We start from the raw sequence: 26666 nt of genomic DNA on the forward strand, positions 1-26666 counted from the left end.
GCTATTCCACTTCTGGGAGTTTATCTGATGAAACACAAAACACTAATTTGAAAGAATATATGCACCCGTATGTTCTATGCAGCATTATTTACAACAGCCAAGATTTGGAAGCAGACCAAGTGTCTATCAGCAGATGAATGGGTAAAAAACCAATGGTCATTTACACAATGGAATACTACTTGACTGTAAAAAAAGAAGGAAATCTTACCCTTTGCAACAGCATAGACAGACCTGGAGCATAGACAGACCTGGAGAACATTATGCTGAGTGAAAATAAGCCTGTCAGACAAAGGGAAGTGTCATATGATTTCATTCATATGTAGAATCTAATGAACAAAATGAGTTAACAGGCAAATTGTGACAGACTCAGAGAGATGACTGACAGTTGTCAGGGTGAGGGGTTGGGGGACTCGGTGGTGGGGACAGTTGGGGGGTGAGCACACAAAAAATAGAAAAAACCTCATGGACAGGGACAACAGTGTGGTGATTGCTGGGGAAAGGGGAGGTGGAAGGAGGTGGAGGAGGGTATGGGAAGATAAAGGTGGTGAACAGAGAATTGACTTGGGGTGGTAAACACAAAATACAGTGTACAGATGTATAATCGTGTACCTGAAAAGCTATAAAATTTTGTTAACCAGTGTTCCCCCAACAAGTTTAATAAAAGGAAAAAATAATCATTTAATGCAATTTGTAAAAGTCTCTCAAAACAGTGATCCCTTTTCTAAATTATATACCAAAAGCAGATATATTTAAAGGAGTAATAGTATCACTTCTCGGCCTTTCGGCTAAGATCAAGTGTAGGAATAGTAGTGTTATTATGTCAATCATATAGTATGATTTTATACATATGAACACTTCAAACATTGTTGTATTTTAAAAGGCATTTTTTAAAGTATTTTCTAAATTAATATCTTGGTCAAAATTTTGAAACGGAATGACAGGTATATCAATTTGGTTACATCCTATATTTTTACTTCAAACTAAGTTACTATGTGATAATGTATGTTTTTAAAGTATTTTTTAAAAATGTAATTCTTACAATAATATTTTTAACAGAATTTCTTCTGTTAATTTTAAAACAGTACTTAAAAGATTTCCTAATGCAAAATTACCCAAGATTTCTAAAACTGGGTCAGGGTTTACTTAAGGATGTTTGACATAGTTGCTCAGGATAGGCAGCTGTAGGGGAGATGACAAAAGTCATGCAATTACAGATAGTCACTTTTCTGAATGAAATATTACAGGTGTCAAAAATCCACTCCCATCAGTACTATCTTCAATGGCCATAGCAAGTATATCAAAGGAGGACTTGTTCCTTTCTAACAGTCATAATAAAACCTTGAAGAGTCACTATTTGTTTACTTTACTCTAAGCACTGTGGGAAAGTTACTGTTCCTAATCCCAAGAAAAGATCCTATTCTAACCAAAAGTCTAAAATGAGAATACCTATAATGAATATTTGCAAAATATATAAAAATTTATATACTAGGAGAAATTAATACTATAAAGGAAAATATTATATTATGTGAAACAGACATTAAAAGAGGAGTAGGGTATGAAAGTTCATGCAAGGAAGTTAGCATGTCTGATTATGATGAAATTTCAATGATGTTTTGCCAAATTTTGAAGGAAGAGAGGGTTATGAGTGAATAGAAAATCATGAGAAGAGTAGACTGAAGTTCGAAGATGAGAATAAACATGATTGCCCTGAAGTGAGGCATCATCAAATTATTTATTAATAATGCTGGTGACTAGGGTTTGTAAAGAATTAAAGAAAAAACAGAAACATATCCTATGATTGAATTATCAAAGAGTCTTTTTCCTCAAAGAAATCCTGCCTCTTATCTACAGCCTCTATACCAGAGAATCAAAATTACCAGATTCTTCTGTATGGGAATCTATTTCATGATGTCAAATATCATTTGTGTCAAAAAAATTTTAATGACTGAACATTATATTGTTTTCAAGAAAAAAGGAACTAAGTAACTGAAGCCAACATTACTGAAGGATTTCACTGATCTTGGGCTTGGTTCTGTCTACTAAGTGGATCTACTCTGAATTTCCAGAATTTCATAATCCTTAAATTCTGAGAATGAACGAGATCTGAGTTAATAGAGATAGGCTTATAGCTGGACTTAGGATCCTAAAAATCAGCTTTTGTTGACATGCACATGTTACCATTTCTACACCTGCTCTTGTTTTGGAAACCCCTTGGCCGTTCTTGCCCTAGACTCTTAAAATAGGTGGGGCAGATATGGGTACAATAGTGACTTGACTTGTAAAGGTAAAACAAGTTTCTAAATTATATACCAAAAGATTTAGTTTCATGATTTAGTTTCAGCACATCAGTATAGCAATGACAAGGTGATTTTTATACTTAATTTCAATGAAAAAAATCTATAAAATAACTACAAAATAATGAGATTGACTTTTAAACTATTATACTAAAATCTTGAGTTCAAACAAGCATTGTTAAACTGTGGTATGTCTTTAAGTGTTTAGGAGTTCAGAAACCCTAATGATTACTTTCAAGTCTAGACTGTCAATGACCTACATCATACTTAGAATGTCTATAGGATTCTTTTTTTCCTCTACATTTTTTATTAAGTAAACTTTGAATATCACAATATGGAGGCATTCGTTTCTCACACATAAAGATGAGCATTTAAAATAAATTTACAATTGCTTTCTCTGATAATTATCTGCTGACCTTGCTTTTAATGAATACATAAAATTTTTTAAAAGTGAAAAGTTAAGCATGCCCAAAAAATGTTTCTTTTTTTCCCCTTACAAGGAAACCTATACCTGTAAGTGCAATTACATTTTGACACAATGGTTGTTAAAACAAATCACAGAATATTGAGTCTGGCTTTTAATCATGAGTTGTTTGATGCAGTGGAAAAACCACAAAGCAGACCCAGTCTTAACCCAATCATTATATATAAAGACAAAATACTAAGTTTTAATGAAAAAAACAACAACTTTGGGTTATGCTTCTATAAATCTATACATATGCATAACAAATATTTGAAAAAGATAGAAATTTGAATTAACTATTCATCCATAAGTAAATAAAAATTAACAGGGCCCAATATAGGCAAAATTGTACATAAAAGAAAGGTGTCTTCCTCATTTCCAGCTTCCCTCCTCTTTGTCTAATAGAACATAGCTCAAGGTGCTTCCCAAATTCTAACTACTTCTGTCCCAGGACTCCTCCCCCAAAAGTTAATATTTTCTAGAACATCTGACTTTAGATTTCAATTATATTTTATAAGGTAAACTCCTACTTTCTAACATAACTTGCAATTTAGCAACAGTGCAGCATATATCAGAACCCCCAAAGAAGCTTTATTAAACACATATACTAGGTTTTTTCCTCAAACCCCAAGATTCTGATATGCCCAGGAAGGGAAAATATTTACACTTAATGCAGTTCTATCATTCTAGCTTCCTCCCTCTCTATCCCTGCCACTTCTCCCTCATATCTCCTCTTTTGTCATTGCCTTAAGAACAGCTAAGTGTATTTTTTTAATTCTGATATAAATTTCTCAAAAGTGACTCACTATCCTTTCTTAAATATCAATATTGTAACAACTACATTTCTTGCCTTCTTAGGTTTCAGAAGGCATCCTTTCAATCATTTCCCAAATTCTATTTTCTAGAATATTAATAACGCAGCCAAATTTGAGATCAGTCAGATATAAAAAGTACAATTTCTACTGTGAAACTTAGAAGTAAAACATAGTCAATGATTGACAGAAGACTTTTTTCATTTTCCCAGCATTTGGGCAGAAGTGATAATAGAGTAAGAAGGTTGAATATTAGAAATATTTCATTAACTTTAGCTTATAAGAACATATTTTTATCTTTACACCAGACTCACAGCAAAAACTGGGTGTTGATCAGCAAAGGTACTGCAGTATAAAGAACAACAACTGTGATATTTCTATCATGCCTAATCTTGATAACTATGATTAATGATTCAAAGTCAATACCACATACTTCATAACCCTATTTGATTCCCTTTACTACCAAAATTCTGTCTTCATGAGTCTCTCAACTTTATAATAATATTAGGTAATGCTTATTGAGCATCTCGGGTTCTTTGCTAAACATTTTACATCATATATTATCTCCACTTAATCCTCATAGTAAGTCTATAATATAGAGAATATTATCCCCATTTTACAGATAGAGAGCCTAAAACACAGAAGTGAAGTAATTTACCCCATATGATAGGACTAATAAATGGTGCAGAGTAGGAATTCAAACCAAGTCTACATGTTACTAGGATTTGTGCTGTTAGCCACTACACTACAATGAAAGTCATGTTTATTTGCTCATTTTCTCTTTCAATCTTTTTGCCTATTGTCATGCTTTTAACCATGTTTCCATGTTGTTGTATTTCCTTATAATTAACTCCATTGGCCACAATTTCATCTATTTTCATTCACTCACCCATTCAACAAGCACTCACACTCTCGAGAGGCACTAGAGACACTAAGAAGACTGTAGCGTTAATGATAGTGCCTACCTACATAGGACCGTTGTGAGAAAATAAAATAATCTACACAAAGGGTTTGGTATACTACGTGGCACATAATAAGTATTTAGTAATTCTGTCCTTGAAGGATTTACCAATAACATTTACTGAAGGCCAAATATAGCACCAAGCACTAGGTGTCACATATAGCACCAAGCACTGTCACAGCAAACTCTAGGAGGGAAGTACTATTTTTTTTTTCCCAAATCATTTTATAATGGTTTGGAAGAAAGGAAGGCTAAGAATACATTGCCCAAAGTCATTAAATGGTGAATCCAGGATTTGGCCCCAAGCTTTTTGATTCCACAGCCCTTGTTTTTAACCCCTATGCTGCAGCTTCTAATCTAATAAAGGAAATAAATAATTAAAAAATCACAGTACAGAGTGATAATGTTGCACAGGGTGCCACAGAAATCAAGAGAGGGACAACTAATATGAATAAAAATTTCCTGGAAGAAGCTGTGCTTAAGTTGAATCCTAAAGAAAAACATTAAGTAAAATAAGCTAGAAAAATTTGACATAGCTCATTTGTAATCCTCATAGGATTGTTTTGACAAATAAAATGGTAAGTGCAAAGTACTCAGACCTACCCCTGTAATATAAACTGTTATATTACATCTTATATAAAGATATAAATCATTTTCTTCATAAAGTAAAACACAGATTTCATAGCAAGGAAAGAGCAAGAAATAAACTCAATGACGAATTTTAAGCAGGTGACTAAAAAGGACCAGGTAGGGCTTTAGAGAGTACTTAAAAACCCAGTGCCTCCCATATGATGCATACTCAATAAATACTTCTAGACTGTTATATGACATAGCCATACCATGGGTTAAATTAAAAATAACACAGAAAAAGAAAAAAACTGATAATATAATTTGCTTCCTAATTAATACTAAATATCAACTGTAGCAGCTGGCCTTCAAAATAACCCCAATAATTCCTGCCACCAGGTATTTACTCCCTTGTATAGACCCCTCCTATCTTGTACCAGGGTTAGTCTGTGTGGCAATGGTGTATAGCAGAAGTGATGGCATGTATCTTATTCTGAGATTAGTTTATTAAGCACCTGCAGTTTCCATCTGAGGCACTTTCTCTCTCTAGGATCTCTTGCTTTGGGGGAAAGCAGTGCCATGCAGTGAGTAGTGGAGAAGTCCATTTGGCAAACAAATGAAGTCTCTGGCCAAAAGTCAGTGAAGAAATAAGGGCTGCCAACATTCATGTGAGTGAACCTAGAAGCAGATTCTCCAATTTCAGTAAAGCCTTAAACTGACTGAAACCCTGGTTGCAAACTTGAAGATCTCTCCTGAGAGAACCACAGCTGAAACCATATAGCTAAGCCACTTCCAGATTCCTAACCTTCAAAAAGTGGTAGTTGTTCTAAGTTGCTAAGTTTGGGGGTAACTTCTCACATGGATTAGATAACTAACAGAGTGATTTTTTTAACTGTAAACAAATAATTTAATATATATATATATATATTTTGTAACTGCTGCCTGAGTCCGGTTTCTATCCAAGACTCAGACAGCAGTTTTCTCTTGGACTCAGCCATGCTTTGTTATGTCATTATACATCTATCTACTTAAATTAACTGTCAGTATAATCACTCTTTGGACAATACTTCACTCTGTTTTGCCACTTAATCTTATGAAGGAAACCAGACTTTATCATCACAATCAGTATAAACCACCCTGAATAAGTAACATGGATAGACAGAGTAGAAGCTATCAGTCTACTCTACATCTATCATAATTAAATAGATTTTAAAAGCAAGCATGAGCCCTGGCTGGTGTGGTTCAATGGATTGAGTGCTGGCTTGCAAACCAAAGGGTCACTGATTTGAATCCTAGTCAGAGCACATGTCTGAATTGTGGGCCAGGTCCCCAGTAGGGGGAGCGTGAGAGGTGACGACACATTGATATTTCTCTCTCTTTCTCCCTCCCATCCCCTCTCTAAAACTAAATTAAAAAAAAAAATATATATATATATATATAATTTTTTTTTTAAAAAGCAAGCATGAACTTTGCCAGAGAGTAAAAGACTTAAAGGCTATTAAGTCAAGGTGCTCCTAAAAGAGAATCTGATTATCCAAGTAAGTACAAGGTCTCCAGTGTCAGTAAAAAAAAATGAATAACAGAGGAAGAGGAAGACAGGAATTGCTATTGTTTTCTGGTTATTTTAAGGATTATTATTGGACTTATATTACAGTAAATGTTTTTGTACTATCTTAAGCCAATTATAAGACCATTTTGCCTTGCAAATGGTTAACTAGGATAGAAAATTTGGAGCAAGACTTTACCTTTCCAACAGTTCTTCTTATTAACATCACTACTTTTTTAATACTTATATTCCTCAGAATTCTCTTGCCAATATATATAGTTGAGCCATTATCATGGCTTTAATTATATGTACATTATTCCTAAATCTACATTTTTAACTACAACTACTCTTTTAAGTTCCAGATCCATTATTTTCAACTAGGTACCTCCACATACATGTGGCAAACATTTCAAATATTAAAATGACTAAATATTAACATGAATTCATTACTCTCATCACCAATCAGCTATGACTCTTTCAGTATCTTCTTTGGTTAACTGTATTATCAACCCCCTAATCACCCACAGTAGAGACCTTAGAATTTTTCTTAGTTCCACCTAGGCACGTGATCTTTTGATTCACGCTTTTAACTTATTTTGTCTTTATGTTTACAACTGGTTTCTTGTAGATAGCATAGAATTGGACCTTAATTTTTTTCCAGTTTGACAATCTCTGCCTTTCAATTGGTGTGCTTAGATCATTTATATTTAACATAGTATTCATATTGTTAATTGAAATCCTACATCTATTTGTTCCACCTATTCTGGGCTACTCATTAAAAAAATTTTATTAATTTTTCGAGAGAGAGGAAAGGAGGTGGTGGATTCTTGTATTTTCCCTGACTGTTGATCAAACCAACAATCTTGGCACCTGGCCAGGGCTGTCCCACCTATTCTTTGCTCCTTAAAAAAAAAAGTACAGAAGCAAATATTTGAAAAATAAGAGGCTTTACAAAAAAATGGTGCTGAGACAAGTGAATATCTATAGGAAAGAAAAGAAGGAAGGGAGGGAGGGAGGGAAGAAAGGAGGAAGGAAGAGAGGAAGACAGGCCCTGACTTAAATTTCAAAACTTGTACAAAAAACCCTGAAATAGATGGTGGACTTAAATATTAAAAGTAAATCCACAAAACCTTTAAATAAGCATAGTGGGGAGTCTACAGCATGTAGAGTTCTTAGACTTGACACTAACACATGATCCATAAAAGGAAAAACTGATAAAGTAGACTTTTATCAAAATTAAGAATGTTTCCTATGAGAAAGACCATGGGAGAGGATGAAAAAAGCAGCTATTGGAAAAATTTATTTGCAAACCACATACTCAACAAAAGACTAGCATCTAGAATATATAAAGAATATATAAAGAACTCTCAAAACTGAGTAGTTAAAAAGCAAAAGCCAGAATGACTTCCAGTCAAGGTGGCAGAGTAGGTAAACCCTGTGCTCGTCTACTCTCATGACAACACAAAAATTATGGTATCTCTAAATTATAGGACTATCACCCTGTAGAACCATCTGAAGACCAGATGAATGAAACACCTATAACTAAAGGATATAAAGAAGACACACTGAAATTGGTAGGAGGGTAGAGATGAAAAATGGGCTGGTACACATTCATGTGTGGTAATTGAGACATGAGGGGTCCCAGTCCCAGCCCCAGCCTTCTGGCACCAGTGCCAGAAAAAGAAGTTCCCTACAACATTTGGCTGTGAAAGTCAGGAGAGACTCTCTCTGGGGTCTTTGGAAACCCCAGAGGGCTGCTGGAAACCCAGGTATGCACTTACTGCGTCTGCGCACCTACAAGTATACTCACTCATTGACGCTCACCCAAAGCTCCAATGAAGGAGCAACAGATCAAAAGATACCAGGAATATATGGAGAGAAACTGAATTGTGTGTCTTCAGCATTAGGGCTGGAGAAGCAGCTGCCACAGTTCCTGTGTTGAGCCCTGTTCCCACACAGCCTATAAGCACAGGTAGCCACCACAGTTCCTGTGCTGAGCCCTCCCCATGCATATGCTGTAGGTGTAGATAGGTGCCAAATCTGAATCTACGTTATCCTGGTCACACTGTTCACCCAACCCTGGAAACTCCCAGAGACCTTGCCCATGAGAACTCATGAGCTGCCTAAGCTTCTTATTGCAGCTGTTCATCACAGGCAAATGGCCTTGGCTTGCACTGTACATTTTCCTAAAAACTATCAAAGGTTTACAGACCCCAGGCCAATGATGAGTGGCTTTAGCATGTACTGTGCCTCTTGCTGAGCAGCTAAAGGTGGGGTACTGGTGGCAGCCAGCCTTGCTTTGCAGCTCAGCCTCTCCCATGCATTTCAGGTCCAGCACTGGCAGGTACCAACTGAGAAATCACTTTGTAGTGTATACAAGGTTGTTGTGGGTAAGGCACAGGCAGTGGCTGACCTTGGCCTGGACCTGACACCCTCTGAAGAGACCCCAGAAACAACACACAAAGGGGCTGAATTCAGACCACAATAGGAGTACCACCTGATTAGCTCCACAAGCGGCAGACCCAAAAGATGGATTTAGTAGACACCAGACCTTAATGAGACAAATACTGCTCCATGGAGTCAGACACTATAGGTAGCTTATACACTGTGGTTTTGGACAATCCTCAAAGCACACCAGTCTGAGTGTCTACTCCATCCACTGATGTGACAACAGCAATCAAGGCCCAACTACAAAAGGAGGGCATATAAGTCTCACACAAGGGACATTCCTGGAGCACCCAGCTGAGGTGACCAGGGAAACTGTGCTACTGGGCCTCACAGGCTATTGACTAAATAAGGTCACCCTGTCAAGATCTGGAAAGGTAGTAGATTTACCTAATACATAGAACCAAACACAGAGAGACAGACAAAATGAGGAGACAAAAAAATGTCCCAAATAAAAAAAAATAGTACAAAATTCCAGAAAAAGAACTAAACAAAAGGAAGGCAAGCAATGTACCAGATAGAGTTGCAAACACTGGTTATAAAGATGCTCAATGAACTTAGAGGAAGAACCGAACTCAGTAAGGACATCAACAGAGACAGTAAACATAATAAAAAAAAAAAAAATGTAGAAACCCTAGAAAATAAACAGTCATAAATAAAGAATACAATAACTAGACAAAGAATACACTAAAAAAAAAGAGTAGATTAGATGAAAGAGAAGACTTAATCAACAATCTTGAAGACAAGGTAACAGAAAACACCGAACAGGTAGAGAAAAAAAAATTAATGAGGAGAGTTTAAGGAACATCTGGGACAACATCAAGCATGACAATATTTTCGTCATATGGGTAGCAGAAGAAGAGAGAGCAAGGGATTGAAAACCTATTTGGAAAAATGACAGAAAACTACTGTAACCTGGGGAAGGAAATAGGCATACAAGTCCAGGAAGCTCAAGAATCCAAAACAAGATGAACCTAAAGAGACCCACACCATGACAAATTATAATTAAAATGCCAAAGGTTAAAGACACAGAGAGAATCTTAAAAGTTGCAAGACAAAAGTAGTTACCTAAAAGAGAGCTGCCATAAAACTTTCAGGTGATTTCTCAATCAAAACTTTAAAGGGTAGAGAAACTGACACAAAATATTCAGAGACATGAAAACAAGGACCTACAACTAAGATTATTCAAATATGCAAGAATATCATTTATAATCACAGGACAGAAAAAGATTGATGCAGTCTCATTTGTTATTTTTTTCCTTTGTTTCCCTTGCCCAAGGAGATATACTGGCAGAAGCACTGCTATGAGAGATGTCTGAGATTTTACTACCTATGTTCTCTCCTAAAATTTTTATGGTTTCATGACTTACAATTAAGTTTTAATCAACTTTGAGTTATTCTTGCATGTAGTATAGAAGTTGGTGGTCTAGTTTCATTTTTTTTTCATGAATCTGTCCAATTTTCTCAACACTGTTTATTGAAGAAACTGTCTTTACCTTATTGTATGTTCTTCTCCACTCTGTCAATAATTAACCACAAAGTCATGGATTTATTTCTGTGTTCTCAATTCTGTCCCTGTAATCTATATGTCCCTTGTGTCAATACCATACTGTTTTGATTATTATAGCCTTGTATAATTCAAGATCAGGTAGTGTGATGCCTCCAACTTTGGTTTTCTTTCTCAGGATTGCTGAGTCTATTTAGGATCTTTGGTGGTTCCATATAACTTTTTGGAATATTTGTTCTAGATCTGTGAGATATGCCATTGGTATTTTCATAGGAATTATGCTGAATACATAGATTGCTTTGGGTAGTATGGATATTTTAATAATGTTAACTTTCCTATCTATAAACATGGTATATGTACCATATTTTTCAGACTATAAGATGCACCCCTCCAAATTTGGGAGGGAAAGGTGATGTCTTATGGTCAGAATGCAGCTTACCTGGCTCACTGTGGGGTGGGGGGTGGTGGTGGAGCGGGGTCACAGAAGGCAGGAGCAGGGTTGCTGCTGCATTTTTCTCCCAAATTGAGGGGAAGTGTGTCTTATAGTCTGGAAAAATGCAGTATCTACTTATTTGTATCTTCCTCAATTTCTTTTTTCAGAATCTCATAATTATTCAAGTATAGGTCTTTTACCTCCTTGGTTAAATTTACTAAAATTCTTTAGCGCAGCAAACAAAACAAAACAAAACCAAAACCCACACAAAAAGGCCATAAACAAAATTAATAGGGGACCAACTAAATGGGAGAAAATATTTGCCAATGATACATCCAATAAGGAATTAATTTCCAAAATACATAAATAACTAAAACAACTTAACACCAAGAAGAGAAACAACCATTTAAAAATAGGCAAAAGACCTGAATGACACTTTTCCAAATATGACAGACATAGAGATGGCCAACAGACATGAAAAAAAAATGCTCAACATACTAATCATCAGAAAAGTACAAATTAAAACCATAATAAGATACTATTTCATGCCCAACAGAAGCTGGCAAGGGTGTAGAGAAAAGGGAACTCTCAAGCACTACTGGTGTGACTGTAGATTGGTGCAGCCACTATGAAAAACAGTATGGAGGTTCCTCAAAAATTAAAAATTAGACTCCCTTACGACCCAGTAAATTCCACTTCTGGGTATACATCTAAGGAAATCCAAAACACTAATTTGAAAAGATATATGCACTCCTATGTTCATTGAAGCATTACTTAACAAAAGCCAAGATATGGAAATAGTCTATGTGCCCATCAATATTAACTGGATAAAGAAGAAATGGTACATAAACACAGTGAAATATTTAACTCAGCCAAAAAAGAACAAAATCTTACTATTTATAAGAATATGGATGAACCTAGAGGGCATTATGTGAAGTGAAATAAGTCAGACAGAGAAAGACAAATACCATATGATTTTACCTATATGTGAAATCTAAAGAACAAAATTAATGCAATAACAACAATAGATACAGAAAACAAACTGATGGTTTCCAGAGGGAAAAGGGATTAAGGGGGCAGGTGAGCAAAACGTTAAGGGATTAAGGAGTACAAATTGGCAGTTACAAAATAGTCATGGAGATGTAAAGTAAAACATAGGTCATATAGTCAACAACATTGTAATAACTATATATGATGCCAGGTGGGTACTAGACTTATTGGAAGATAACTTTTCAAGTTATATAAACATTTAACCACTGTGCTGTACACCTAAAACTAACATAAAATGTGAACTGTTTCTGAAAAACAAAAATGTAAAAAATTTTAAAACCTCAAAAACCCAAACTATCTAATGAGATATTCTTCACTATGTGTATGATTAAACAAACTATAGTACATTTATACTATAAAATTGTAGTCATCAATAATAAAGGTATGAACCATTGATACATGCACCATCCTAAGTGCATATCTGGATAATTAGGCCAAGTGAGAGAACAGATAATCCTATTTGATTATGTATGTGTGTGTGTGTGTGTGTATGTATATGTGTATATATATATATGTGTGTGTGTGTGTGTGTATATATACATCCATATACATATATAAAAAACATTCCAAAATAAAAAAATTAGAAGTATAGGAAAAATTAATCAGTGGCAAGGGATAGGCATAAAGGGATACAAGGGATGTAGGTATAATTTCCTTGTATGAAGGAACTGTTCAGTATCTTGACTGTGGTGCTAGAAAAATGAACCTACACACTGTCTTCAGGTCAGGCTGCCAAGTGTCTCTTGGTAGGAGGGAGTATGATGGAATCTCCCTAATGATGTGTCTCAACAGCCTGGCTGTTTTTTGGCAGGAAAGGGGAATCTCAGGCCAGGCTGCCTCTTGTGACTGGATCTCTTTTGCTGGTTCCATTTACTGCTCCAAGCCTCCTGGTGGGAGAAGGGAATCTTGGGCATCTTTGGCTTGTGGGGTAAAAGCACCTGAAGCAAATGATTAATCTGCTTACAGACATAGCTAGCAGAGCAAGAGTGAAATATACAAATACATAAATATATAAATAAACAAATCTGTTTAAGATTAAAACCCAAAACAGATTTGCTTAGTAGAGTTCTAAACCTTTAAAGTTTTAATTTATATGATCAAATGCAAAGTATTATTATTGAAGAGATTATTTTTATTATTAATATTTTAAGAACATATTTTATGTAACCTTTAAATAAATATTGAGGTAATAAAGTCAAAAGTTTTAAGATATGCTCCTCTTCAAGAAGAAACTAATTCAAAGATGAGTAGAACAAATCTGAACAAGCCTATTTCTATTTCTATTTCTCTAGTTCAGTTGAAAAACTTTTCAAAAGATATCATTGTTGTATCATTTAAAATATATGTACTAAAAAGAAAGAAAACTGCGTTTTCATTCATAGTGAAACAATTTCATCAAATAAGAATTACGCTCTTGTCATAAAATTTAATAATGTTTCTGACTACTGATTTTAAACACTTTAGTTTAAATAAATCTATCTTCTGTAGCATATGTATTTAAGCCTCATTTAGTGGCAGGAATTCTCCGAACAAAATGTTTGCCAGGTGTGTCTCCAGCAGGTATACTACTTTGAGGAAGTCCTTGAAAATGCCTTCTCTTGTACAAAGCAAGGCAGAATTTCAACTCTCTTTCAGACACTATTCATGTTATTGTTTCTGAACAAAGAGTGTTCTTAAATTTACAGTAAGTAGTAAATGTAAAATATCTTTAAATGTTTTAAAAAATCAAATTACATTTTTCCTATTTTACAATTAACCTAAGTATACTTTTCTAAACAGAAAATCACATATGCATTTATTTTTAAAAAGATTAAAGTTTAAGAAGTTAATCTATTCCTAACAGGTTATAATTTCTGATGTCATAATAGAAGGTACTGAGGCTTCAGTGATTTAATGTATACTCTTGTCAGAAATTAACTTTATTTTTCATATTGTTTACAATGGATGATGGCTAAAATCACTTTGAGAAATTTATGCCAATGAAGTTTAAAAGGTACAATAAAAAGTGTTCTTATCTAAGAGTATATAAAAAGAAAAAGCAGTGTTTCCTTCTAAACTTTAAAGATATTATCTAATTTCAAGTAATTGTAATAGCAAAAACTTAAACCCAGAACCTAACTGTCAATCAATGAAGAGATAAAGAATGTGATGCACATGCACAGAGAAATAGTATTCAGCCATAAAAAATTGGATCGTGCCATTTGCAACAAGTGAAATAAGTCAGAGAAAGACAAACACAGTGTGATCTCATTTATACGTGGAAGAAAAAAACAAACAAAAAACCTTGAGTTCATAGATATACAGAACAAATTGGTGGTTGCAAGAGGCACTGGGTGGGGAGCAGGCAAAAATAAGAGAAGCCAAAAGGTACAAACTTCGAGTTACAAGTCCTGGAGATGTAATTAAGTACAGCATGGTAACCATAGTTACTAACACTATTCTGTAAAGCTGAAAGTTGCTAAAAGAGTAAATCTTAAAAATTCTTATTGCAAGAAAAAACTGTAACTGTGTATGGAGGTAGACATTAACGTACTGTGGTAATCATTTTTCAATACACAAAAACATCAAATCATTGTGTTGGATACCTGAAACAAATATAATGTTACATCAGTTGTACCTAAAAACATAATATAAAACCTAGAAAACTATGAACAGCTGATTTATTACAGTAGAGTTATCTTTTTAATTTTTTCTATTTCTCTTATTATTATTCTTTAAGAACATTAAAATATCTATCTATCTATATATAAAATTCTCCCCCCTCTCATATATAAATATATATATAAAAATATATATAAATATATATATATAAATATATATAAAAATATATATATAAATATATATATATATATAAATATATATATATAAATGTATTCTGACTTCTGGCCAAGATGGAGGTGTAGGTAGATACACTTTTCCTCCTCACACAAACAAAAGAAGGACAATCAAAAATTTAAAAACAAAAAATAACCAGAACTGCCAAAAGACTGAACTGTATGGAAGTCTGACAACCAGGGAGTTATAGAGGAAACTTTCACCCAGACCATTAGGAGGGGTGGAGACAGACAGCCAGGGTGGAGAGGACTCAAGGCAAGGCAGTAGCTGTCAGACTGGGCAAGGCAGCAGCTGGCAGACCAGTGGTACCACATTTGCATGTGGATAGATTGGGAGGAACAACTGGGGAGTGAGACAGACTAAACCTAGGGTTCCAGTGTGGGGAAAGCCTTAAAACCTCTGATTGAAAAAACCTGTGGGAGTTGAGGTGGTGGGAGAAACTCCCAGCCTCACAGAGGAGTTCACTGGAGAGACCCACAAGATCCTAAAATGTACACAAAACCACCCACCTGGGAATCAGCATTAGAAGGGCCCAATTTGTTTGTGGGTGCTAGTGACAGGAGTGACTGAAAACTGGCAGAGAGCAGAGCAAGCAGCACTGTTCCCTCTTGGACCCCTCCCCCACATACAGCACCGCAACGCAGTGACCCAGGTTGCCCTGCCCTGGTAAATACCTAAGGCTCAGTCCCTTACTACGTAACAGAGAGGAGACCAAGAAATATAGCCCAAGTGAAAGAATAGATCAAAGCTCTAGAAAAAAATACAACTAAGCAAAGAGGAGATAGCCAACCTATCAGATACAGTTCAAAAGACTGGTAATCAGGAGGCTCACAGAAATGGTTGAGTATGGTTGCACAATAGAGGAAAAGGTGAAAGCTATGAAAAGTGAAATAAAGGAATATGTCCAGGGAACTAACAGTGACAGGAAGGAAGCTAGTACTCAAATCAATGGTTTGGAGCAGAAGGAAGAAATAAACATTTAAATAGAACAGAATAAAGAAACAAGAATTCAAAAAAATGAGGAGAGACTTAGGAAACTCTGGGAAGACTTTAAATGTTCCAACATCTCAATGAATTATAGTAGTACCAGAAGGAGAAGAGGAGGAGGAAGAAATGGAAAACTTGTTTGAAAAAATGGAGAACTTTCCCAATCTGGCAAAGGAAACAGACTTGCAGGAAGTCCAGAAGCTTAGAGAGTCCCAGAGAAGTTGGACCCAAGGAAGCACACAAAAAGAAACCTCATAACTACATTACCCAAGATTAAAGATAAAGAGAGAATCTTAAAAGAACAAGAGAAAAGGAGACAGTTACCTACAAAGGTGTGCCCATAAGACTGTCAGCTGATTTCTCAAAAGAAACCTTGCAGGCAAGAATGGGCTAGAAAGAAGTATTCCAAGCCATGAAAGGCAAGGACCTACATCCAAGATTACTCTACCCAGCAAAGCTATCATTTAGAATGGAAGGGCAGATAAAGTGCTCCACAGATAAGGTCAAGTTAAAGGAGTTCATCATCACCAAGCCTTTATTATATGAAATGTTAAAGGGACTTATCTAAGAAAAAGATGATCAAAAATACTAACAGTAAAATGACAACAAACTCACAACTATCAACAACTGGGCCTAAAATATCAAATACAAAAACAAACTAAGCAAACAACTAGAACAGGAACAGGTTCACAGAAATAGAGATCACATGGAGGGTTATAAGTGGGGAGGTGGAGGAGGGAGAATGGGTGAAAAGGTACAAAAAATATGAAGCATAAATGGTAGGTACAAAATAGACAGGGAGAGGTTAAGAATAGTGTGGGAAATGGAGAAGCCAAAGAACTTATATGTATGTCCCATGGACATGTAATAAGATGTGGGAATGATGGTGGGAGGGGGTTAAAGAGGGAAAGGGAATAAAGGGGAGAAAAAAATGGGACAACTGGAATAGCATAATCAATAAAATATATATTTTAAAAACACTACAAATTTCTTCCTAATTTTCAAAATCAAATTTATAGAATGATGTAGTATGTGCTTAGAAAGTTACCAAAGTTGGGTTAGAGAAAAGTGAAGTCATGGTTCTAGGTACCAGTAGGGCTGGATAACAGTCATGTCAGAAAATGAAAGGGAGAAAGGAAAAGGGAAGTTAACTCTTTGAAAGACAGACACAACAAGAATCTGAAGGTAGATCCAAAATTAGGATATCATATTATCATGGAGAAAAGAGAAGTAGGATATAAGTATCTTTAAATTCTAGATGCTGCCCTGGCTGGTGTGGCTCAGTGGATTAAGCACCAGCCTGCAAACCAAAAGGTCACTGGTTTGATTCCCAGTTAGGGCACATGCCCGAGTTGCGGGCCAGGTTCCCAGTTGGGGGTGTGTGAGAGGCAATTGACCAATGTATCTCTTGCATTGATGTTTCTCTCCTTCTCTTTCTCCCTCCCTCCCTCTCTCTCTAAAAACAAATTTAAAAAATTAAAAAAAAATCCTAGATGTTTATTCAAGCATATGTAGGATAGATAATGAATAGAAGACAAGGAAGTCAGTTGATCTAGAGTGTCAGATGTCACTGCTCTCTGGGAAACTGAACTCAGGAGAACATTCAGTCCCTTGAGTGAAGAGGGTACTAGCCAAAGCATTAAGGAATAAAATACAAATCTAAAAACTGTACAGGGAGATAGAAGTCAGGGTAGGATCTGACTTGAAATGGATCTGTTGATCTGGGGTTCTTTTTAAATGAAAGATAACTACTCTCCTGAAGTACTTGGCATGAAGAACACTATCAAGTAGCCAAAAACAAACAAAAAATAATCCCAGTTTATGAGGTGCCATGCAAAACAAAATGAAAAAATACATGTACAGAATTTTATCAAATTGAAACACTATTTACATATTTCCAAATGCCATGAAAATCTTGGGGATATGAACCTTATGAGTGAGATTATGGAAGATGAAGCTGGAAATACAGACTGAGGAAGGCCTTTTTAAAGGTTAATTCCCTGAATTATCCACATGATTCATTTCTTTATTTCTTTCAAGCGTCTGTTCAAATGTCCTCTTATCAGCAAGCCCTTCCCAGAACTCCCTATACAAAACATTCACCTTTTCCTCCTAAACATATTTTTCTTCAGGGAATCACCATATGAACAACTGAATGATTATTTATTGATTGCCTGTCTCCCCCAAATAAAATATAAGTTCAGGGATTTCATTTTATTCACTGCTGCATTCTCAATACTTAGAAGAGCACTTGGCACATTGGCACACACTGACACTCAGTAAATATTTGCTATTGAATAAACAAATAAATATTAGCATACCTAGAGACAAGGATAATATAAGCAGGAAAAAATTTCCATGTGCCTATCATATTTCCCTACCTGTACAATCCAGCAACCTTTTTTGGTCAGGCTCAAACAGTCCACTTTAGTTTAACTAAAAATAACAACAAAAGGCTGGACTTTAAAAAACACCTTTTGCACTCAGTCCTACAAATCTTTCATTTCTAACCTTGAGCATTGGTAACTCCTGGTATTGATAGGAAACAATCAAATTTTTCAAGAATGTGAAACCAGTTGATTAAAATGGATCACAATAGTAAACAAATGAGAGAAGTGACTATGAACATTTTGTTCTGAGACTGTAATACTAGTGGCTTAGAATCTTACAAGTTAATTCTTCATATACCTTTGAATATCAGTAGCTGTTGAAGAGCCAGTTTATTTCTTTTAATTCAAGTTAAGAGCAAAACATTTGCATAGATGCTTTATGTCAAATGTGTTTCTTCTTTCCAGTGTATCTGCAATAATGTTTATAGATCTATTTCTTAAAAACTTGCCATTTGTAAAAAAGAAAAAGAAAAACATAAGTCTAATCAAATGTATATTCAATTTTATTTTGAAGACCAAAAATTTAAAAACAAAAATATTAATTTGAGTATCTAAAGCTGACTGAAAACCACTTTTCGGTTAAGGAAAAAAACAATGATATGGTTGTTCATATCCTTTTCCCATTTTTTTGAATGGGTTGTTAATTTTTGTTAGCTTTATTCTGATACATTTCTGTAGAGAAGTGTGTCATTTGTTATATAAAGTGCAATATGACAGACTGACATTTTCTTCCTACTTTGTTTACATTGTTTCTTGCAACAAAACAAAATATTTAAGTCAAATGTATCTTTTTTAAAAAACTATGGACTTCACATAGTACTTAGAAAACCTTTAATAATCTACTGTCATTTTATAAGTATACTCATTTTTTTTGCCAGAAATTTTATGGAATTTTTTTATAAAGTCAGTTTTATACAGTTACATTTTTGATCTAGTTGGAATTTATTTTGGTATAAATAATAATTTAAAGTCTACTTTTTCCCGCCAATTGCTATCCTGATGATCTATTTCCATTTACTGAATGGTCTATATATTTTTTCTCTACTAATTTGAAGTACTTCCATTATCATATATTATGTTCCACTGAGTCTGGATTCGATTTCTGGGCTCAACTTCACTCAACACTAAAGAAATGCAAATTAAATAAGATACCACTTTTGACCTATTAATTTAGGAAACATTTAGAAGTTAGATAAGTGATTTAGATCAGTGCATGGGGACATAGATACTACCAATGGGAATACAATTGGGAAGAGAAGACAAATTTTCTTAGCAATAAATTACTGTCATGCAACATACATATATATATATATTCAAAATTGTTCTTTTATGGCTTTCATTAAAGTTTTGGGTCTTTTGTTTTCATCTAGATCCTGCACTTTTTCTATTGTGCTCATTCGTAAGGTATTTAATATTATGTTGCTTTAAATGGAATCTTTTTTTTCTCATTACACTTGCCAGTTAATTATTGCTGATACAGAAGTTGTCTTATTGGATGAGATTGGCACCACTAAATCAAAAAAGCTAAATCTGAAGTCATTTTTAAATGATAAATACATATATATTTTTTAAATCTTCACTTGAGAATATGCTTATTGATTTCAGAGAGAGAGAGGGAAGAGAAAATGAGAGGGAGAGGGAGAAGGGGAAGTAGAGAGAGAGAGAGAGAGAGAGAGAGAGAGAGAGAGAGAGAGAGAGAGAGGGAGAGACCAATGGGAGAGAGAAACATGGATCAGCTGCCTCCCACAGGTACCCTAATCAGGGATCAAATTGCAGCCTTTTGGTGTACAAGACACTCCAACCTCTGAACCACATGGCCAGGGCAAATGATACATGTATTTTAAAAAAAATTTTTACTTGAGTTTTTAAAAATATAAAATGCATATTCATTAAAAATTCTATGTAGGGTCAAGGTTCTTTTTGAGTAAAGTTCCAAGTTGTTTTTCTTTTATAGACCACACCAATAATGTGTGTTTATGATTTTCACGATGTGTAGAATGAGGACATAAAGACGCTTACAAAGCAATCTGAGAACTGGAGAATCAATCCTTCTAGTTTCTTATGGCACCTCCTGTAAATATTTAACAGAAGTATGTACATATTTAACTCAATGACATATTTATAGCAACTTTCCTCTAACTTATTACAAAGCATTGAACTTGGTTTTCAAAAACAACCTTCTGCCCCTGTATTTCATTTCAGTACATATATATTTGGAAACAAATATACTTACCTTTTAATATGCATCCAATTTCATTACTGGGAACAAAAGAAGTTAGGTTTATCAAACAGTAACTTTCTAGCCCAGGCCTTTAGCTTTCTAGGAGCACCCTGGCAGAGCAATTCTTCCCTATCTTCACCCCTCAGTAATGGGTAAAAGAAAGTCAATATATACTTATTAAAATAAACTGAAGAATACCTGGACTTCTGAGTAAACATGGCTACAAAATGTTAAATTCCCTTACACTATGATTTTAATCTAAAGAAAAGTGAAAACTTCTAAGAAATTAGGTTTAATTTATATTACACTTTCAGAATTAGGTGTTTCAAAAAAATGTCTACATAGCTTACACATACAAAAACAAAATTTTTGTTTGCTTAAACAGTCAGCTAGGCCATGAACCAAGGTTTTTCTAATTTTAAGTCAATAAGAAAAAAGATACTTGTTATAGTGGGAACACTTGGCTAAATATCAAGAAATAAGAATTCTAATTCTAGCTCTCTATGCACTCATTGAATAGTATTCTTTAATCTGAGAAACAGGTACAAGGAATTGGGCTGGGTACTAAATAGTGAGGACCTGATTTCTAATTCTGGCTTCATCATTCTTCATCACTTAACCACTTTGTAATCCTAGGCAAGTTACAACTTCTCTGAATTACAGTTTCTTAATCTGTAAAATCGAGACAATATATGGAGACAATATATACTCTGTCATTTAAAATTCATGTGAAGATTAAATTAGAAACAAGCTAATTTAGTATAAGTTAAGTTTTTGCTCAAGGTGACATTAATTTTTAGTAGCAGAGCTGGGACTAGAATCTAAATTACTTAACACCTAGTTAAATTGTTTTTTTTCACTACTTCTTGCTGTTTCTAAAGTAGGTGAGAGATTTTTGAAAACCACAACCTGCCTAGCCTTCCTCAAGTGGATTTTATAAACAAATTAAGCCTTTATAAACCAAAGTATACATTGCATGTGATGAATTAACTTCTCTTTTAGAAATTTACAGTGAAATTATTTATGTAGCAGCCTCACAAGGATTAAGAAAATGGTCATTTAAATAGTTTTCTGTGTGTTTGGTTGAAAAAGACAACATGACTATACTTATGGTGCAATATTAAGATATTATTACCAGGTATGGCTCTAAGCTTCAGGAATTGAAATTTGAAATCTTTATTCAATTTTAAAGGCTAGTTAGGCATCATCTTCTCTGGAGGCCCTTTAACTGACTTGGTTGATTGCCATCCTGTACAAACATCTGTTTTTATATTCTGTATTACATTTATTTCTTTGTTTTTTAATCTTAATTGAATTACACACATATGTCTTAAAAAGAAGACAAACTAAATAGTGAGGAAGTATGGAAAAGAACTTCATGAGATTGAGAGGTCTCCATAGAAAAATGTGATAGAATTTTAAGAGGCAGAAATAAAGGCAGGAGGAGCAGGCAGAGATAGGAAAAAAGGAAGAACAGACAATTCAAGTGTTGGCAGTGATGAACATATTTACTCAAGTTTTAAATCTTGTACTATACCAACATTCCTGGGCCTCTTAATTTCTACCACCCTCTTGGCTTGAACCTGCTTCAATCATCATTCCCATCCAATTTTACTTCACTATAAACCCTCCAGGCTAGTTTAATCCCTTGAATATGGGTAAAGAGTGACAAAAAAGTGTTAAGTGTTTTGTAGTAATGGTAGAAAGGTAAAAATCACTTAGAGTACTACTAAATTTTTCTAGAATTTAATAAATTTTTCTATTAGGCTAAAAGATCTCTTTATATAAAACAAATATATTATATCAACATAAATTACAAATGTTCATTTCTCAAACTGTGAAAGTTCTGTTCAATCCTAAACTTAAACAGAAAATTTATCTTAACAGACTTCAGAAGAATCCAAAATGAAAAAAACTGGCTTTTTTCACTAAGTGTAAATTGAGATGGAAGAGAACCTTGAAGAGCCACATCTTATAATGGCAAATATTTGTAACATTCAAAATAAGTTAAGTTTTGAACATTTTTGTTACATTTCAAAATTTTACTGTTTTACACTTTCTTTTGGACTTGAACAAATTTATTCAGTTTAAGTTTCACATACTCTCTCATCCAATTTTTTCACATATCTCATATCCTCAGTGTTATTGTATGTACAACTCCAATTATGGCTATCAAAACTTTTAATGAAAGACGACTTTAAAGTTTTGATTAATTCCTCTTTGACAAATTTTAGAGTAAAAGAACACGGCATCTTATTTGTATATGGAAAAAGAAAGGTCTTTTGAAGAAGAATGCTATAGAAATATAAATATAGAGGAAAGGCTTTTTAAAATGTTTAATCTTTGCAGTTTAACAAAACATTAACAAAATCTTCCTTACATTACGAGACTTTTGGCTTAAGCAAAGAATGCTTCTTGCACAATCTGGCTTCGAAATTAAATATTCTTAAACGCAAAGAATGAAAAGTGACTCTTTGATTTGTTATACCTAAGAGAGAAAAAAACCCACTTTAGCAGCTTAAGCATTCAAAGTATTCAAAGAATCAGAATCAGATACAGAAGCAGAAGGGAACTTTGAGCAGTGCAGATCCCTCACCTTATAGCCAAAGAGCTAGAAACTTAGAAAGGTCAAATGATTGCATATTAAGTGTCTTTGATTCTCTGCCTATGCTCTTTTTACAGCACTTTCAGATTTCAGCACATTAAAATCAGATTTCTTGCCTCCTGAAAGCCACAGTTGTAGCAGAAATTTAGTCAAGAACTCAGAGGTTACCCAAATCCTTAAACTCCCAATGGTTAACTAATAGAATACTACTCCCTCTTGAACCAATCAAAATTATACAACTAGATGATTTATACCATTACTGTAGTGATTAATAAAGACATTTACTTTATAGGCTAACTAGTTATTTATCTGGTTTCTTGATATAATTAAAATTTGAATAGTAATGGGCTGCATAATGAAATTCACTAAATTCCAAATCACTTTTATGTGTTGTTATACCTCCTAAAAACCCACGCAAGAAACAAGTTGATTCAGATTTAACTTTCAGAAGTGTACAAATCTCATATTAAAGTAATAGCTTGGTCTGAGTCTATCAAATACAAAAGCACCTATTAAATATATTCAATTCCCTGGATTTATTTCTTTGTAAGTAGCTACTCTATATTTTTCAAATCTTAACCTGAAAAATTTTTAAGGTATCTAATTTCACTTTGGTCCCTTAATTAAGTATCTCAAAAAATCCAGCATTCAATCACCTTCTTCCCTGTTGAAACAAACAGCTCCTCTGCTATTGCTCTTCCTCAGTAGAAACCTCTAACAAAATTTGGGTTTATTGATATGATTCATTCATCAGCAAACATGTGAGTATCTACTAGGGGTCAAGCATAGTGTAAGAGTTAGCTGATAACAACAAAAAGCTTAATTTAATAAATAATATCTATCCATTTTTAAGCACCAATAATGCCCACATGAAAAAAACAAATGAACAGTTATGTAAATAAGAAGTCAAGTGAATAACATTAATATGTGGAAAAATATTCTAATGTAGAATACATTTCAATTGTTTGAGAAAATGCCATCTCAAAATGAAAGTAGAAGTAAACAAGGTCAGGGCATATAACTGCTTATATTTTATTATTTAATAATGATTAAAGAGGAGATTATAAATTTGAAAGCAGATTACTAAAAAATTATACAAAATTTCTTTCTCCAATGAGAATACAAACTTATTAACTACTCCTTTTATCATTACTGTTTACTCAAAGTTTCTTGCTTTTACATGAACACACACATACTACCTATTTTCCATACCAATGCCATACAAAGAAATTCAGTCCTTTAAAGTTTTACACTTCTTGACTATAAGTAATACTCATATTTTTTGTTGATTATAGATAAATGTCCCAGTCAAAACAATAAAAATAGGTTACAATTCAAGAGACTTTCATCAACAAACAAAAGTTGCTGAGTTATGAGAGTGTAGTTCAAAATGAAAAGGTGAAAAATCAGCATATGTTACTTCAGCATAATATTTTTAATTTTTTTAGGTTAGCTAAGTAATTTATAAAGGAAAATAAATTGCTCTTAAATTCCCTAAATCTTCTTAATTGATATGAAAAGGAAGAGTTTCAGCCCAAATTGAACCAAACTAGAAAAGAAGAATGGTAAAACACAACTGGATACAGCCTTTTTTGAAAAATGGTAATTTAAAATGAGAAAAACATGTGTGTCCAGGGGTTGTGATATCTTTAGCTCTTGAGGAAATAACATCTAGATTCAATTACCTCCATCATACATACTTTCTTCTTTCAATTTCTTTGGGATCTAAAAAATAAGTATACTTTAAATATAAATATACAGAGAAACAACTCAAAGGAGCTTTTAAATGAAGACAAATTTGAACCATATTCCAAAATACAGTAAATGTCATATTAAAAGGGTAAGAGGAGGGCTAAGGGAATGAAAATAAAATTCATTTGAAAAGATGCAATTTAATTTTGTGCATAAGATTAACACTGCACCAAACACAAACATTTCTGATTTTCTTCTTTAGTGAAAGTGACAATTTAAATATAGAGGGTTCCAGCCAAGATGGAGGTGTACGTAGACATACTGTGACTCCTCGCACAACTAAAAGAAGAACAACAAATTAAAAAACAAAAAACAACCAGAACTGACAGAAAATTGAACTGTATGTAAGTCCAACAACCAAGGAGTTAAAGAAGAAACATCCAACCAGTATGAGACAGGCAGGCGAGGACTCTTGGCAACGTGGCAGATTGCGGACTGGGCAGTACCACATTCGAGTGCAGATAAACCAGGAAGAACAACTAGGGAGTGCAACTCAGGGTTCCAGTGAAGGGAAATAGAGCCTCAAACCTCTGACTGAAAACACCTGTGGGGGTACTGCTACAGTAGAGAGAAACTCCCAGCCTCACAGGCCTGTTCATTGGATAAGCCAACAAAGTCCTAGAATGGACACAAACCCACCCATCGGGGAATCAGCCCCAGAAGGGCCCAATTTAATTATGGGTAGTGAGGAATGTGACTGAAAACCAGCAGAGAGCAAAGCAAGTGGCTTTCTTTCCTCTCAGACAGCCCCCCCCATACAGTGACACAACCCAGCCATATAGGTTGCCCCGCCCTCATGAACACCTAAGGATCCGCCCCTTACTGTATAACGGGCACGCCAAGACAAAAAGGCCCAAATGAAAGAACAGATCAAAGCTCCAGAAAAAATACAACTAAGCGATGAAGAGATAGTCAACCTATCAGATGCACAGTTCAAAACACTGGTAAGTAAACAGGGTACTCACAGAATTAGTTGAACATGGTGGCAAATTAGATGAAAAAATGAAGCCTATGCTAAGTGAAATAAAGAAAAATGTATAGGGAACCAATAGTGATGGGAAGGAAAACAGGACTCAAATCAATGATGTGGACGAGAAGGAAGAAAGAAACATTCGACCAGAACAGAATGTAGAAACAAGAATTCAAAAAAATGAGGAGAGGCTGAGGAACCTCCGGGATACCTTTAAACGTTTCGACCTCTGAATCACAGTAGTGCCAAAAGAAGAGGAAGAACAATAAATGGAAAACTTATTTGAAAAAATAATGGAGAACTTCCCCAATCTGGCAAAAGAAATAAGACTTCCAGGACATCCAGGAAGCTCAGAGAGTCCCAAGGAAGTTGGACCCAAGGAAGCACACACAAAGGCACCTCATAATTACATTATTCAAGATTAAAGATAAAGAGAATCTTAAAAGCAGCAAGAGAAAAGGTGACAGTTGCCTACAAAGGAGTTCCCATAAGACTATCAGCTGATTCCTCAAAAGAGATCTTATAGGCAAGAAGGGGCTGGAAAGAAGTATTCAAAGTCATGAAAAGCAAGGACCTACATCCAAGATTACTCTATCCAGCAAAGCTATCATGTAGAATGGAAGGGCAGAAAAAGTGCTTCCCAGATAAGATCAAGTTAAAGGAGTTCATCATCACCAAGCCCTTATTATATGAAATGTTAAAGGGACTTACCTAAGAAAAAGAAGATAAATAATACGAATAGTAAAATGACAACAAACTCACAGTTATTAACAACCACACCTAAAACAAAAACAAAAACAAAACCAAAGCAAACAACTAGAACAGGAA

The 26666-nt window shown here is 34.5% G+C and overlaps 1 protein-coding gene across 1 annotated transcript in view; it reads right to left on the reverse strand.

Moving 5' to 3' along the window:
- The window catches only part of RB1 (RB transcriptional corepressor 1), a 283425-nt gene that overhangs the window by 35664 nt on the left and 221095 nt on the right, over positions 1-26666 (reverse strand). The gene's annotated exons all lie outside the window — the stretch shown is intronic.

This window comes from Phyllostomus hastatus, unplaced genomic scaffold (genome assembly GCF_019186645.2).
Source record: "Phyllostomus hastatus isolate PE091 unplaced genomic scaffold, TTU_PhHast_1.1 phas_contig_29, whole genome shotgun sequence".
Classification (NCBI taxonomy): Eukaryota; Metazoa; Chordata; class Mammalia; order Chiroptera; family Phyllostomidae; genus Phyllostomus; species Phyllostomus hastatus.